Source organism: Corythoichthys intestinalis, chromosome 22, assembly GCF_030265065.1.
Source record: "Corythoichthys intestinalis isolate RoL2023-P3 chromosome 22, ASM3026506v1, whole genome shotgun sequence".
Lineage (NCBI taxonomy): Eukaryota > Metazoa > Chordata > Actinopteri > Syngnathiformes > Syngnathidae > Corythoichthys > Corythoichthys intestinalis.
Window position 1 is genome coordinate 32644720 of NC_080416.1, and position 16311 is coordinate 32661030.

At 38.6% G+C, this 16311-nt stretch overlaps 1 protein-coding gene across 3 annotated transcripts in view; it reads right to left on the reverse strand.

Moving 5' to 3' along the window:
* Positions 1 to 16311, reverse strand: part of atxn1a (ataxin 1a) — a 128110-nt gene that overhangs the window by 41893 nt on the left and 69906 nt on the right. For all 3 annotated transcript variants that reach the window (XM_057827143.1, XM_057827140.1, XM_057827141.1), the window contains exon 3: positions 3523 to 3632. The gene's annotated coding sequence lies outside the window, so the exon portion shown is untranslated. The remainder of the gene's footprint in view (positions 1 to 3522; positions 3633 to 16311) is intronic.

The following is a 16311-nucleotide window of genomic DNA, read 5'->3' on the forward strand; positions in this document are numbered from 1 at the left end:
CCGCTACGATGGCGCTAAACAAATGGATGCATTGTATGGAACTTTGGCCGGCGAAGAGCGAACGGGTGCAAACTCCACAGGCGTCCGCGTGGCGCACAATAGCGTGTTCACGTGAACAACTCGCATGTATAGCTACCTCTCAAAAGCCATCATCACGAACAGGCGGCGTGAAGCGACAAATTGAGCAATTTCTTTGACAAAGACGCAAAAATGGGAGAAAAAAATTCAAGAAGAAAACAAACAGCGGGTTGAATCTAGGATGACTATTTGATTTCATGAACTCATTGACTGCCACAGAATATATCATTTAGATTACAGGATATGTTGTTTGTACTTAAAGTGCGTACGACAGGATAAAAAAAGTCTTAAATAGCATTATTATGTGAATTCAAATAATATTTTGATTCGATTCGACTATATACAACAATTTGGCAAAGCGCAGATGACGAGAAATTAGTGTTTTAATCCGCCATTTAGCCACGCCTACCATTATAGGGCTCTAGCGTCCCCAACAGGAGAATGACGTCGGCAGGGTCATGGTTTCATCTGATTTAGAATTCAGCCCATTGAGGGGGAATTATTCAGAACGAGGAAAATGCGACAAAGAGAGCCGCAAAATGTCATTGTTTCAGTCTCTCTACTCCAGTATTTTTACAGGATATTCTTTTTATCGAAGTATTTTTCCCCAATTGCTAAATAAATGATATGGTCATGATAAATAACAGTCTTGTGGTAAATGGAATATGAAATATTAAAAATGCTTTTATTCAGTACGACATAGCAAAATTACTCCATAATGGTCAAAACTGTCGACTTTACCTTTACTGTCGAACCTCCCGAACGATATTTTATGCCACCGTAGATAGTTAGGCTTTTGTCATTTCCCTGCCGGCTTCGGAGAATATCAACAAACCGAGAGGGGTGACAGCTAGCTGACATGCTAACCTGAACCGAGTGATGTTTCAAAGTCTTCAAAGCGGAAAATCGCACATAAATAGCCTAGATCATTTTACACGGCAGCGGTGTTGTCGATTGTCTTCGCCGATCAGCAACCCGCCCGGCAATGTGCAAGTTAAAGCTCGTCATTCCCCTGCTGAGGGCAGAGGGCTTGTTTGCGAGGAAGCAGCTGGACAACGACCACCAGATAAACCGGCCGACGTCGGAGGAGAGCGTAGCTGCAAAATGGCCAACACGAATATGGCAAAATAATTCTTTTCCTACACGGTGAAGACGTAAACAGCGAGAGAGACGTAGGAGAGCGGCTGCAGTTGTTGTGCAGCTAACATGACAGAATATGTCTTAGGAGATCTTTTCTACCTGCCCATCCATGATCAAACGTAAGTAGTCCTTTATTTAAAGAAAGTTTGTAGTGTTTAATTTGTAATCGCTGTATTCGCGGCCATTTTTAACACAAAGTTTCAATTTCTGATCGGGTGGAAAATTTGACAGAACACCGGGCACATGAAGAGGGCAATAAACCGAGTATAGTGCTCTCCTGGCAGGGGGATGTGCGACAAGCCACCGGTCGGCGGCCGAGTGGACAAGGGGCATGTCAGCCAAAAAATGCAAGCCATCTACGTATTAAACTGATCCCAGTATTTGACATAATACAAAACACAATGTTTACTCACTTAAAAAAGGCTCATACGCCTCTCCCTTGTGCAGCAACATTGTTCTGCTGCCGTTTGGCTGGCGTGATACAAAAAATAAATGAATTTATTCGCAAAACCAGCTGAATCCGCAGTCGTGTAGTATTGGCTGTATACTAAAGATGACTATCCCGCTGGCGTCACATTAGCAATCCTTGTCAAAACAGGAAGCCGCTAATTTTCATGCCGCAGGATCCAAAAAACTAAATAAATATGGCGGAAAACACAGACAAGACTGAAAAAGCAGTTTCTGCTCTTGCACTCCTCTTTAAAAGAAACTGCTGTATTTTAAGCCAAAACAACAGTTGTGTTTGATAGAACAATATGTCTATATGCTGCCATAGCAGATTCATGGCACATTAAGCCCCCGAACTATTTTTAATTTGTCCGTTTTACCCTGAAAACCCCCATTTACAGACATCGCGCAAACGCTTTTGTTTTAATCCAGCCATAAAACTAAGGTAATTAATTGTATTTATTATTCTAAATGTCTGTCATTTTTAGCTTAGAATCATTAATTGATCTTATATTTTGTTTAAAAAAAAAAAACGACTTCAAAAAATTATTCACTCGCATATTTTAAACTTTTAAACAAATGACGTCACAATGGAAAAAATTGGCGTCTGTAAAAAAGACACGGATATCTACCTCATAACTATGGCTTAACTGTATTTTTTATTACTGTCGCATTTTATTGGATATGTCAGATGATAAATAATCGATCCAAACAAAGAAAAATTGGGGGAAAAAAAACGTTTAAAGGGGTAACTATATGAAAAAGAAAATCTTGACCACTCCTTGATGTCTGCGATTTCTGCATCGCAACCCTTGTTATATTGCCATGTTTCACCCATGAAATCCCCAAAAAATCCTGCTGTGGGCATTTACAACCGTGTCTTGACACTCAGTGATACATGCTACATGGAGTTTTTGGATCGAAACAAGGTAAATACGCGATAATATTTCGTTAAAGTCATGGCGTCTGTAATTCTGCTCTCGCCTCCAGATAGGGTTTTGCTGTTTAAAAAACATTTTTTTTTAAAATGCCCTCCTGTTCAAAATTATTCTTCCCCCAGAAAATGGAGATTTTAAGCTTTCTAATGATGTATCACACATGCATACCGGATAATTTTGAAATTTGGCCAAATTGGGGGTCTCAGAGCGGAACTTCCACACATTCAAGCGGTCCATTTCATTCAGGAACATAAAATACTACAGAAATATGAAATAAACATGCTTTTTGCTGTCATAGGCACTTTAAGGACTGGGGTCTCAAACTCATTTTGGTCCGCTGACCACAATCATGGCAATTATATCTCTTGTGAGCCAGATTCATTGGCTGCCATTGACAGCGCTCGACGTTCAACTTTCAGCTCCTATTGCGGTCTTCCGACACAAAACGATCCCACAAATAGCAAAATATTTGTTTTTCATCTACGCCTTTTCGGGAACCCGGGAGGAAAATGAGTGGATTTTTACGACCTGCTGGCAATTTTCATCATCGTAACGATGACTTGGAGTGCGCTCGGCGTGTTGTTTTGTGTTTGCATGATGGACGACCTGCGGGGGCGGCCTTTCCGCAACAGAATAATAACAATGAAAACAGATGAAGGTAAAAGTGCGTCAATGGTTCCCAAAGCTAACTCCGGAGCCGTCCAAATATAATGTGAACGTTTGGTTCAGAGGAACTACTCTCCGCGGACTTTGCCAGATAGCATAAAAGTAAAATGACTTTATCACTCGTAGACGTCCGATCCATTTGAAGTGGGAGGTTGGCAGCGAACCTTCCCGCTCGTTGGCAATATCTATTTTTTTGTATTGGATTTTGAATAAATGATACGGGTCGGTACGGGGCCTTCTTATAACAACTGACCTCATTTCAATTTAAGGACGTCCAACACCCCCACCCCCGGTTGGTCAGCAGGTGGTCCGGCCCATTGAGGAGCGCTTCTGGATGATTTCCCACGATGCAGTGCGTTGACTCTAGAAAAAACAAGAAAAGTGTCTCTTTATTGTCTCTACTGTTTTATATAAAAAGATACAAAAATATATGGCGGAAAACACAGACAAGGCTGAAAAAGCAGTTTCTGCTCTTGCACCCCTCTTTAAAATAAACTGCTGGATTTTAAGCCAAAATAACTGGTGTGTTAGATAGAACAATATGCCTATATGCTGCCATTGCAGTTTCATGGCGCATTAAGCCCCTGAACTATTTTTAATTTGTCCTTTTTACCCTGGAGAACCCCATTTACAGAGGTCGCGCAACCGCTTTTGTTTCAAATGATAAAAAAATCAATCCAAACAAAGAAAAAAATAAAAAATAAATAAATGAATATTTAAAAAACCTTTAAAAGGGTAAATATTTGGAAAACAAAATCTCGACCACTCCTTGATGTCTGCGATTTATGCATTGCGACCCTTGTTATATTACCGTGTTTCACCCATAAAATACCCAAAAAGTCCGGTGCACCTGTGTCTTAACACTTGGTAAGACATGCTACACGGAGTTTTTGGATCGAAACAAGGTAAGTACGCGATAATATCTCATTAAAATTATGGTGTCTTTAATTATGCTCTCCCATGCTCTCACCACGAGTTTGTTCTTCCACTACAAAATGATGTATCACATATGCATACTGGACAATTTTGACATTTGGCCAAATTGGGGGTCTCAGAGCGGAACTTCAAGCCACCTGAGTGTTTTCCGGCATATAGACTGCTGGCCAAAAGTATTGGCACCCCTGCAATTCTGTCAAATAATGCTCAATTTCTCCCAGAAAATGATTGCAATTACAAATGCTTTGATAGTGAAATATTCATTTATTTTGCTTGCAATGAAAAAACACAAACAATGAAAAAAAAAAAAAATGAAATCATTATCATTCTACATAAAATTCCAAAAATGGGCCGGACAAAGTATTGGCACCCTCAGCCTAATACTTGGTAGCACAACCTTTAGACAAATTAACTGCGAACAACCGCTTCCGGTATCCATCAATGAGATTCTTACAATGCTCTACTGGAATTTTAGACCATTCTTCTTTGGCCAGCTGCTCCAGTTCTCTGAGATTTCAAGGGTGCAATTTTCAGATCTCTCCACAGGTGTTCTATGGGATTCATGTCTGCACTCATTGCTGGCCATTAGAAATCTCCAGTGCTTTCTCTCAAAACCATTTTCTAGTGCTTTTTGAAGTGTGTTTTGGGTCATTGTCCTGCTGGAAGACCCATGACCTCTGAGGATGACCAAGCTTTCTCACACTGGGCCCTACATTATGCGGCAAAATTTGTTGGTAGTCTTTAGACGTTATAATGCCATGCACACGGTCAAGCAGTCTAGTGCCAGAGGTAGCAAAGCAACCCCAAAACATCAGGGAACCTTCGCCATGTTTGACTGTGGGGACAGTGTTCTTTTCTTTGAAGGCCTTGCTTTTTCCTGTAAAATCTATGTTGATGCCTTTTCCCAATTTGCTCTACTTTTGTCTCATCTGACAAGAGAAAATTCTCCAAAACATTTTTGGCTTTCTCAGGTAGGTTTTGGCAAACTCCAGCCTGGCTTTTTATGTCTCTGGGTCAGAAGTGGAGTCTTTCTGGGTATACTACTATAGAGTCCCTTTTCATTCAGACGCCGACGGATAGTCTGGGTTGACAATGTTGTACCCTTGGACTGAAGGACATTTTGAACTTGTTGGGATGTTAGTTGAGGTTCTTTATCCACCATCCGCACAATCTTTCATTGAAATCTCTCGTCAAGTTTTCATTTCCGTCCACATCTAGGGAGGTGAGCCACAGTGCCATGGGCTTTACACTTATTAATGACACTGCGCACGGTAGACACAGGAACATTCAGGTCTTTGGAGATGGACTTGTAGCCTTGAGATTGCCCATGCTTCCTCACAATTTCAGCAGGGCCGAGAACCAAAAGTGGTATTTGCCATTTGGCAAAATGGACTTTGCCATGTGGCATTTTTTTTGCCATGTGGCAAAATGGATTTGTTTGTCTCATTTTGGGGTTGGGGGGTATAGTGCATTTTTTGGGGGGTTGGGAGTTTTGAAGGCCACGCACGTCCATGCCATTGACAGCTATAAACGTCCAAATTTTCCATTCATTTTAAATGTAAGAAAAGCGTGGTGCTGTGACTTTTGACCATACACTTAGCATTACAGCGCATTGACACTCGACTGGCAACCAAGTCAGGCTATGCCATTGACATCCAAAATCCAAATCCATTTTGCCACATACTGTAGCAAAAAAAAAATGCCAAATGGCAAAAAAAAAAAAAAAAAAAAAAAAAATGCCCACATGGCAAAATCCACTTTGCCAAATGGCAAATATCACTTTTGGTTCTCGCTGTTTTGCCACAATTTTGCTTTTCAAGTCCTCAGACAGGTCTTTGGTCTTCTTTCTTTTCTCCATGCTCAATGTGGTACACACAAGGACACAGGACAGAGGTTGAGTCAACTTGAATCCATTTTAAGTGGCTGCAAGTGTGATTTAGTTATTGCCACCACCTGTTATGTGCCACAGGTAAGTAACAGGTGCATCAAAGGGTTAATTACACAAATTTGAGAAGCATCACATGATTTCTCAAAGGGTTCCAATACTTTTGTCCGGCCCATTTTTGGAGTTTTGTGTATAATGATAAAAAAAAAAGAAAAAAAAAGAAAAAAAAAAGAAAAATCTATGTGTGTTTTGTATTGCAAGCAAAATAAATGAAGATATTACTACAAAAGCATTTGTAATTGCGATCATGTTCTGGGAGAAATTGAGCATTATCTGACAGAGTTGCAGGTGTGCAAATACTTTTGGCCAGCACTGTAATTCGTTCCAGGACCTTGTTTGTGAGTCAAAATGGTCGTATGTTGAGCAGGATTTTCCCAAAAAATACATTGTAATTCCATTCATTTGTTCCATAGCCCGAAAACCTACACTATATCCTTAATAAATACTGCTGGTACAACTACAAATGGCAATTATACATGGCAAAACAAATAAATTATAAATTAAAATCGGAGCATAACATAATAATGTAATGAATCGGTTTCTAATGTGGCGGACATGTTTACTGTGTTGTGCCTGAACGCACCGCGTGGCTGACGTCAGAGTAAGAAAGGTGCAGTAGAGATTAGGGTTGTTCCGATCATGCTTTTTTCCAGCCCGATCGTTTTAGTTTGAGTATCTGCCGAACCCAATATTTCCAGATCCGATTGCTTTTTTTTTTTGCTCCCGATTCAATTCCAATCATTCCCGATCATTTTTCCCGATCATATACATTTTGGCAATGCATTAAGAAAAAAATGAATAAAACTCGGACGAATATATACATTCAACATACAGTACATAAGTACTGTATTTGTTTATTATGACAATAAATCCTCAAGATGGGATTTACATTATTAACATTCTTTCTGTGAGAGGGATCCACGAATAGAAAGACTTGTAATTCTTAAAGGATACATGTGACTTTGTATATTGTGACTAAATATTGCCATCTAGAGTATTTGTTGAGCTTTCAGTAAATGATGCTGTAGCCATTTAACTGTTCTGCCCAAATGCATGATGGGAAGTGAAACCATGACTGTGCGTAATGGTACCAATTTATATATCTTCTCTGCGTTGGGAAATAACATAGGGTGTTAAGAAAAAGATCAATTACTACCTTTCTTCCCCACATTGCTTCCCACGATATTTCTAATCGTAGGGAGAGGGAATGTAAGGCTTTAGCCAATTAAAAAAAGGCTCCAAAGGCTGCCAAAATTCACTCTACTCATTTTACGCTGCCTTTTAGCTCTATATATAGGTAAAACGGCGCCATTACAGATTGAACGCGACAATGCGTGAGTGTGTCGTGCAGCGCATGCATTAATTGCGTTAAATATTTTAACGTGATAAATTTTTTTAAAAATTAACGAGATAAATTTGATAACCCTACCTTAAGCCTAAACTAAAAACTCTGGATGAGTGTAACATATTATGTCTGTAACGTTAAATACAATTAGAAAACGATTTAATTAAAAAATGTGTATATATTAAAAAAGGGCACGTCCGGTATTTTTTTGCCGATTCCAATACTTTGAAAATGACGTGATCGGACCCGATCGATCGGCAGATTTTATTTTCTCTTTTAATGTGTTCTTGTCGGCATCAATTGCGGCGGACAGTAGCCGTGTTGTGTTGCACAAGTTCTGAAATAAATGATTATAAACCTGACGAAGCGCTGGCGATCTCTTTAGCGATGTTACCACAATAATAATTGTCACCTTAACTTATAAAGACTGGTGAACGGAGACTGAAGGAGGAGTATTGTCGAGTCAGTTCACAGATGCGCACACCACGCTCATATTTTCTATCATTTCCATCTTCATTTCAATGGTAAGTGTCACCTTTTTTCACCACCTGCACTAACCTTCTTGGAACCTGTGTTGATTTTTCTCACAAGAAAATCCGCCGTGCATCCGTCTTAATAAATCGTCGTATTTCGAGCATGTCGTTGGATATAGAAACAAATAGCGAGTCAAATTTTACGTTGGATGTCGAAAAGATCGTATGTCGAAGCAATCTTATGTTGAGGTACCACTGTAGTTCCTATTTTTTTATCATTTATCTTTCATAATATTAATATGTGGGTATTTTTCCTGCAAGATCCACAACTCATACTTTTGTTTAACATTTTGAACCTGCAAGATCCACAACTCATACTTTTGTTTAACATTTTGAATAATATTAGTTTTTTTTTTTTTAATTTACACCTGCGCATGGTTTTCTTTCTACTTTTTTTTTCTATTTTAAGCTCTTGTTATCTGAAGGGGAACCACGACGTAGCGAGCTAAAATGGCGAGGACGCCACGGGTGGCGACGGCGTCCGGACAGATGGAGCGACCGAGAGCGAAATACAAAGCGGAGCCAAACAGATGGTGGCGGAGAAGAGGCAGAGAGAAACTCACTGGGAGGACAACAACGAGTCAGCCGGCGAGACGCAGCGGGGGGGAAAGGGAGGAGGAGAAAGACAGAACGCACCAGTCCAAAAAAATGAAAAGAAAAAAAAGGATTTATTCCAAAACTCTGCTAGGAAATGATAACAGATGTCCAGTCGGCACACGCTCAACTACAGCAAAGGTCACTGAAGACAACGCTTAAGGCATTGGCTGCCATTGACGGCAGTAGACATACAATCCGTTTTGAAGTGGGAGGTAACCTCGAGACATACTGCTCGATAAATCCATCCTGCACACACAAATAAAATCATGGGGAAGCCCTAATTTCAAGGTTTCTTATGTGTCAATTTAACAAACCGACCACTCAGCACAAGTAGTATGCCTGGCAACTACTATTATTGCCACATTGCCTTGTGTTGAATTGTGCTATATAAATAAATTTGCCTTGCCTTGCCTTGCCTATTATAGTGGTATGAAAAAATGATAAACATACAATCTTTTGGAATTCCTCAGATTTCTGCATAAAATCACCACCAAATATGATCTTTGTCAAAATCACACAAATGTACAAACAGTGTCTGCTTTAACTAAAACCACCCAAAAATGTACAGGTTTTCATTAGGGCTGATAAACGATTAAAATTTTTAATCAAGTTAATCACAGCTTAAAAATTAATTAATCGTAATTAATTGCAATTCAAACCATCTATAAAATATGCCATATTTTTCTGTAAATTGTTGTTGGAATGGAAAGATAAGACACAAGACGGATATATACAGTACATTCAACATACGGTACATAAGTACTGTATTAGTTTATTATAACAATAAATCAACGAGATGGCATTGACATTATTAACATTCTCTTAAAGCGATCCATGGATAGATGACTTGTAGTTCTTAAAAGATAAATGTTAGTACAAGTTAGAAAAAATTTATATTAAAACCCCTCTTAATGTTTTCGTTTTATTAAAATTTGTAAAATTTTCAATCAAAAAATAGACTAATAGCTCGCCATTGTTGATGTCAATAATTACACCATGCTCACTCATGGTGCTGAAAGCCATAAAATCAGTTGGACCCAAACGCCAGCAGAGGGCGCCAAACACCAAAAAACAAGTAACAAGCGGACATCACACTCTGCTGTCATTTTAATCTGTTTGAGCGGAGCATGTGCATGTGCTAAATCATGTTTTTTTCTCATGGAACCTACAGATGCATGTGTTGACTTGCAGCCATCATTTTTTTTTTCCAAAAAGAAATGTCAAAATTCTAAATTTGTCTGAAAATCGTGACATTTTAGGTGTATCAAATGTCATACATTTGGCAATAAAGGGTTAAAGTGCTGCTGCCTTTTAGTGGGTAAATGAGGAGCAGCATTTCGTGTGTAAGCTACTTCATATGCTGGGTGCAGTACTGCTGACCAATTTATTAAGTCTGTGTGTGGGCCAGATGTTATTGATTTTATGACAGAGGCTGGGGGCCAGATGAAATTTGACCACGGGCCGTATTTGGCCCCCGGGCCGGACTTTGGACATGTCTTGTATAAAGGGTTGATATTGTAGACCCAAAATGTGATGTTCACTTACAGTATGTGGACGCCAGTTCTTTTTTTTTTTTTTTTTTTAAATGACCAAATATAGATTTAACACTTTGTGTACATGAATTCACTTGTACCAATTGTCTGACATCAACACAAGGACTCTGAACACACCAGAGTGGAAAAGATAATAGAGCTCATGTTGCCTTCATGAAAAGTGGGGACTTTTTCCCGTCGCCTCCTCATCACGAATGCTTTGCGAGCTGACGTCGTGTCTGACAGCTGTTTGCTTGGCGTGCATGCGTGCGTGCGTACAACTCCGTGTGTGTGTGAGAGGTTGTAACATACAGGAAATGCCTTCCTCCACCGCAGCCCTACTTTTCCTCGGCTTCCACATAACTCTCATTCCACAAGGGGAGGAGGAGGAAACCACTCTGGAAAAATGTTTGCTTCAAGAGAACACCTTTTCCCCATTCTTTTTTTTTTTTTTTTTTTTTTTAATGTCATTTGTTTCTCTCAAGAATTATAGTCATTTTTTTCATCAGGATGTTTAGTTTTTCTTCTTGTGAAAGTTTACAATACATGATATACAGTACAGTACAGTACAGTACAGTACAGTACAGTACAGTACAGTACAGGTAGTCCCCGAGTGACTAACAAGTTCCGTTCCTACGCTGGCGACGTAACCTGAATTTACGCATCAATTGGAATTAACCCTTTAATAATTCAAAATAACTATCTAAAGAGTCCAAAAGTATTGTATTTTGTTTAATGATAGAGGATACACTTCCCTCTGGCGGCAGCGCTGGGTCTGGCTGGACTGTCGTTCAATAATGCCTCCATTCGGGAGCACTCAGATGTCTCACACGGATAAAGGATAGCTGCCAACATATGGCTTTAGGTTGCTTCAGCTAATATATGTTTGTGTATGCATTTGTCATTTGTCATAGGTTTGGAGCATAGACTTCATAATCTATTGGCCTGACACTTTGTCATTCTTTGCATCACGCCTTACCATAGGGGGCTGAGCTTCATTTAGTAATAGTCAGCCGAAGACGGCACACACTCATGTCGGGTTTAACCTTGGATTTTTGAAGAACTACGAAAGCTGTACCGCATACAAACAGGAAGGATTGTGTCAGGAGTGATTTGTTCGAGGAATCAAGGTAAATATTACATTTTTCGTACTATGCATGCATTTTGAAACATTGTGAAAAAAATCCCTGGGAGAATGGGAATCGCTACGGCATTGGCGTCATTCTTCGACATATATTCGTAAAATAGATACGTAACTGCCTGTTTTTTTGCTCTTTTAACTATGAATCGAGACAGTTTTACGTCCATATCTATAAAGAATTCAGTGATTTAAGCATTTATTCACAAGAATTTTGAACGTCAAAAGCCATTGTGGCAGCCCCTTAGCATAACAAAGAGCTAGCAGACTAGGATCATTCTTTAACAGATTTAAGTAAAGTAAATTCACACTGCCCTTTTATTTTTTGCTTTTAACCAAGAATCGAGACTGTTTTACGTCCATATCTATAAAGAATTCAAGGATTTTAGCATTTATTCACAAGAATTTTAACGTAAAAAGCTCTTTGCTGTGGACTTGTGGTAAGGCGGTGCCACAGTGAACTTAAAGACGAGCCGCACATTCGCCATATTTACGTAAAATAAATACTACCTGCACGGTTTATTTTGTTTTTAACCAAGAATCGAGACTGTGTTACGTCCATATGTATAAAGAATTCAGGGATTTAAGCATTTATTCACAAAAATTTCAACGTAAAAAGCTCTTTGCTGTGGACTTGTGGTAAGGCAGCGCCACAGTGAACTTAAAGACGAGCCGCACATTCGCCATATTTACGTAAAATAAATACTACCTGCACGGTTTCATTTGCTTTTAACCAAGACTCGAGACTGTTTTACGTCCGTATCTATAAAGAAGGGTTATCTCATACGCATTTTATATTTGTTTATTCACCTGCAATATTCAAAGCCTGAACTGTCAAACTGCTGCTACTTCACTCCGATTATTTGCACTGCCTGAACATAGGGCTGTCTGAGACACATTTTATATTTGTTTATTTAAATTTTATACTTGCAAGTCACTTTTGAGATTTTAACTTATCATGCACTGCAAAGGGAAATGCGCCAAGGCATAGTCCAATATTCATTTATATGCAATATTCTATGTGCAATACTTACTCACCTGCAATATTCAAAGCCTTATCTGTCAAACTGCAGCTACTTCACTTCGATTATTTGCACTGCCTGAACATAGGGCTATCTGATACGATTTTTATATTTGTTTATTTAGCTTTTATACTTGCAAGGCACTTTTGAGATTTTAACTTATCATGCACTGCAAAGGGAAATGCGCCACAATTTCATTGTACAACTGTATAATGACAATAAAGGGCTATTCTATTCTATAAAAAGTTTTGATTGTATATAGAATTTATTGGTAATGTATTTATATTAGGGCTGTCAAAATTATCGCGCTAACGGGCGGTAACTAATTTCTTTAATTAGTCACGTTAAAATATTTGACGCAATTAACGCACATGTCCCGCTCAGACAGTATTCTGCCTTTTGGTAAGTTTTACAGCAAGGCTTTTTGTGCCGTCTAACAGCGAACTCTTGTGGTCGCTTTGCGACATGGTTTATTGCTTTCTTGCCAGTTCAATATGGCTGCACGACGTCTCGCGCTGACGCCTACGTTGAAATGTTGTGCTTATATGATCCTTGGACAAGATTTGTCCGTAAGTATGGTTGTTGTAAAGAATGTACATATTATGTTAGTAAGCGAAATGTTATATTTTTTGTATGAGACGCTTTTTGTTTATGTTTAGTGAACCTGTATAGCGTGCTAAGCTAACGTTGTTGCTAATGCAATGCTTGTGTACTTTTTTTTGTAGTTTTACGACGGTCTAAAGAGGACAATGGTTTGAGGCCATTTTATTAATAAATCAGATGAAAAAGGAAGAAGTCTGATTATTAAGGCGTCGTTAACTAGCTGTCTAGCTTTGGAAAAAGTAGATGCTTCGGAGTGAGGACAGCATAGACAGATTTAAATGACAGTAGAGTGAAATGCCCACTACAGTCCTTATGTACCGTATGTTGAATGTATATATCCATCTTGTGTCTTATCTTTCCATTCTAACAAATTATTTTACAGAATATATATATAATTTACAGAAAAATATGGCATATTTTATAGATGGTTTGAATTGCGATTAATAGCTGTAATTAACTCGATTAAAAATTTTAATCATTTGACAGCCCTAATTTATATATTATAATTGATTCTGCATGCTTTCCTCAAGTATTAGGTTTCTGATGTGAAAACTGAGCAGTTTATTAACAGTTGAAAACATGCAGTAAATAAAAGAAAAATAAGTTGGTATTTTGGGCAAAAACTTATATGATATGTAAAATATTGCTATTGATCCTGAAAATATAGATGACTATCTCTGCATTCATAGCCATTTTAAGTTTTGTTATACTTATATAAAAAGTAATTAATCGGGATTTTATTAGGGAACAACTTTTTTGATGCCGCAGCTCATGGAGACTCATATATGGCTAAGGTAGGTGCCTGTTTTGGTTTTAGGTCGGTAGCAGCTTTGGTTTTGAAAATATTTGAATTTGAAGTTTTTGAAAAGAGGACCCCTACGAATCGGCCCCGTTTCCCGTGTCATGTCAATAGGTTATGAAGTCTATGGGCGGACAGTAGCCGTGTTGTGTTGCACAAGTTCTGAAATAAATGATTAAAAAACCTGACGAAGCTGACGACTTCCTTGCTGATGTTACAATCATAATAACTGTATCCTTAATTTATAAACACTGGCGAATGGAGGTGGAAGGAGGACCGTCGCGATCATAGAAATATTCAGGCCGTATTGTCTCGCCAGTTCACAGCTGCGCACACAACGCTCATATTTTTCTATCATTTCCATCTAAATTTCAAAGGTAAGCATCACCTTTTTCCTGTTTTCACCACCTGCACTAACCGTCTTGGGACCCATGTTGATTTCCCTAACAAGAAAATCCACCGTGCTGCCATCGTGTGGGAAAACAATGAAATTGCAAAGCTGTCATGAATCATTGTAATTCGAGCATGTCGTCACAGGTCGATGCCACCGTATGTCAAGGTACCACAGTGTATATACTGCACATACATCATATACGGTATGTTTTTCGAAATTCTATGATTACAAAAAAAACTAATTTTTTTCCTCGAAAAAGGGGTTGTTGTTTTTTTTCCTAATCTGTAAAAATAGATTTTTTTAAAATTAGTATTAAAGTATAATATTGTTTCTAGTGCTGTGAAATTTATTGCGTTAACGGGCGGTAATTAATTTTTTTAATTAATCACATTCAAATATTTGACACAATTAACGCATGTACAGAATGACCTGTTCATGCGTTGCCTCAAACAGTTTACAAAGACGACGTTTTAGCACATTAGGAGCAAAAAGGCAGAGAAATGCCAGTGGACACAAGCGTTCACTGGACTGCACCTTTTATTGGCTTAAGCTTTGGCAACTCTTTCACAACAAATATAAATATTGTGGGGAAGAATGACAGGAGACAATCTTTTTCTTAACACGCTTAATTGAACACAACGCAGATCATACTGTATACCATTTGCAGCCACCACTGAGAGTAATGGTTGCCCAACTTCCCATCATACATTTGTGCGGAACAGTTAAGTCACTACAGCGTCATTTAGTGAGAGCACAACAACTATAATATTCCTATCTCTCATAGGAGACGATCTTTTCCTAACATGCTTAATCAAACACAACGCAGAACATACTGTATACCATTTGCAGCCACCACTGACAGTCATGGTTGCCCAACTTCCCATCATGCATTTGCACGGAACAGTTAAATCGCTACAGTATCATTTAGAGAAAGCACAACAAAAATGATATTCCTATCTATCAAAAAAATAATGTTCAAAAAAAGAAAAGCGCTCAGTGCAAAGAGAACTGGCATTCCCAATCAAAATAGCTATGCAAAATACACATAAAACCTACTCAGACTTTGCCTTGGCTAAATCTCTAATTAATTTAAAACTCGCCATTGACACCTTGTGGTGTATTTCAATCACTATCTCACATAGTTAAAGACACTGTGGAAGAACGGCAGGGAGCCCATGTGACATCACGCTCGGTGATGTCAACAATGGCAAGCCATTAGTTTATTTTATGATTGAAAATTTTACAAATTTTATTAAAACGAAAACATCAAGAGGGATTTTAATATAAAATTACTGTAACTTGTACCCAAATTTATCCTTTAAGAACTACAAGTCTTTCTATCCGTGGATCCCTTTAACATAAAGAATGTTAATAATGTTAATGCCATCTTGCGGATTTATTGTTATAATAAACAAATACAGTACTTACGTACAGTATGTTGAATGTTTATGTCCGTCTTTTGTCTTATCTTTCACTTCCAACAATAATTTACAGAAAAATATGGCATATTTTAGAGATGGTTTGCATTAAAACAATTGAATAATTGTTTAAATTTACTGAGTAAAATCTTTTTTCAGAAATATATATTCTGGGCAGGGATTTGGAAAAACACTTTTTTTGTTCCATTGAACAATATATGTTTTTTTTTTTTTTCCCAGTGGAATCCAATAGAGGCCTGATTGAACTCTGATGCTATGCTAACTGAAACAGCAGAACCTAATAGTCCCAGCAAGATTGTTGTCACAGTTTGAAATCACAAAGTCATCACGAAAACACGTGTTGGCCTCTGCTACCGAAACTAAAATAAACTAAAACGACATCATTGTGTTGCGCCTGTGATGGAGTGAGCACACAACGACCTTGAGTAACCTCGGCCGGCGTCGTGGCCGCAGGCTCTGCCGAGCGCTGCTGCCGCTACGCACCAAAGCGTGTGTGCGTGAGAGAAGGCTATGACATCATTACTAGAGTAGGGCGCTGGCTGGCTGGCTGGCCGAAAGAGGGCTTCCCGCCGTCAGCTTGATGCGAGTGTGATCTCACAAATTTTACAAGGGCAAAGACGAGCATGCCGCGTGATGACTTCATCCAAACACTAAAGAAAAACTCCTATTGTGCAAGTTGAAGGAAATAATATGGTGTATGTACGTCTAATTGGAATGAATGCAATGTTATCTACAGAAAGATGGCTTGATTGCTAAAAT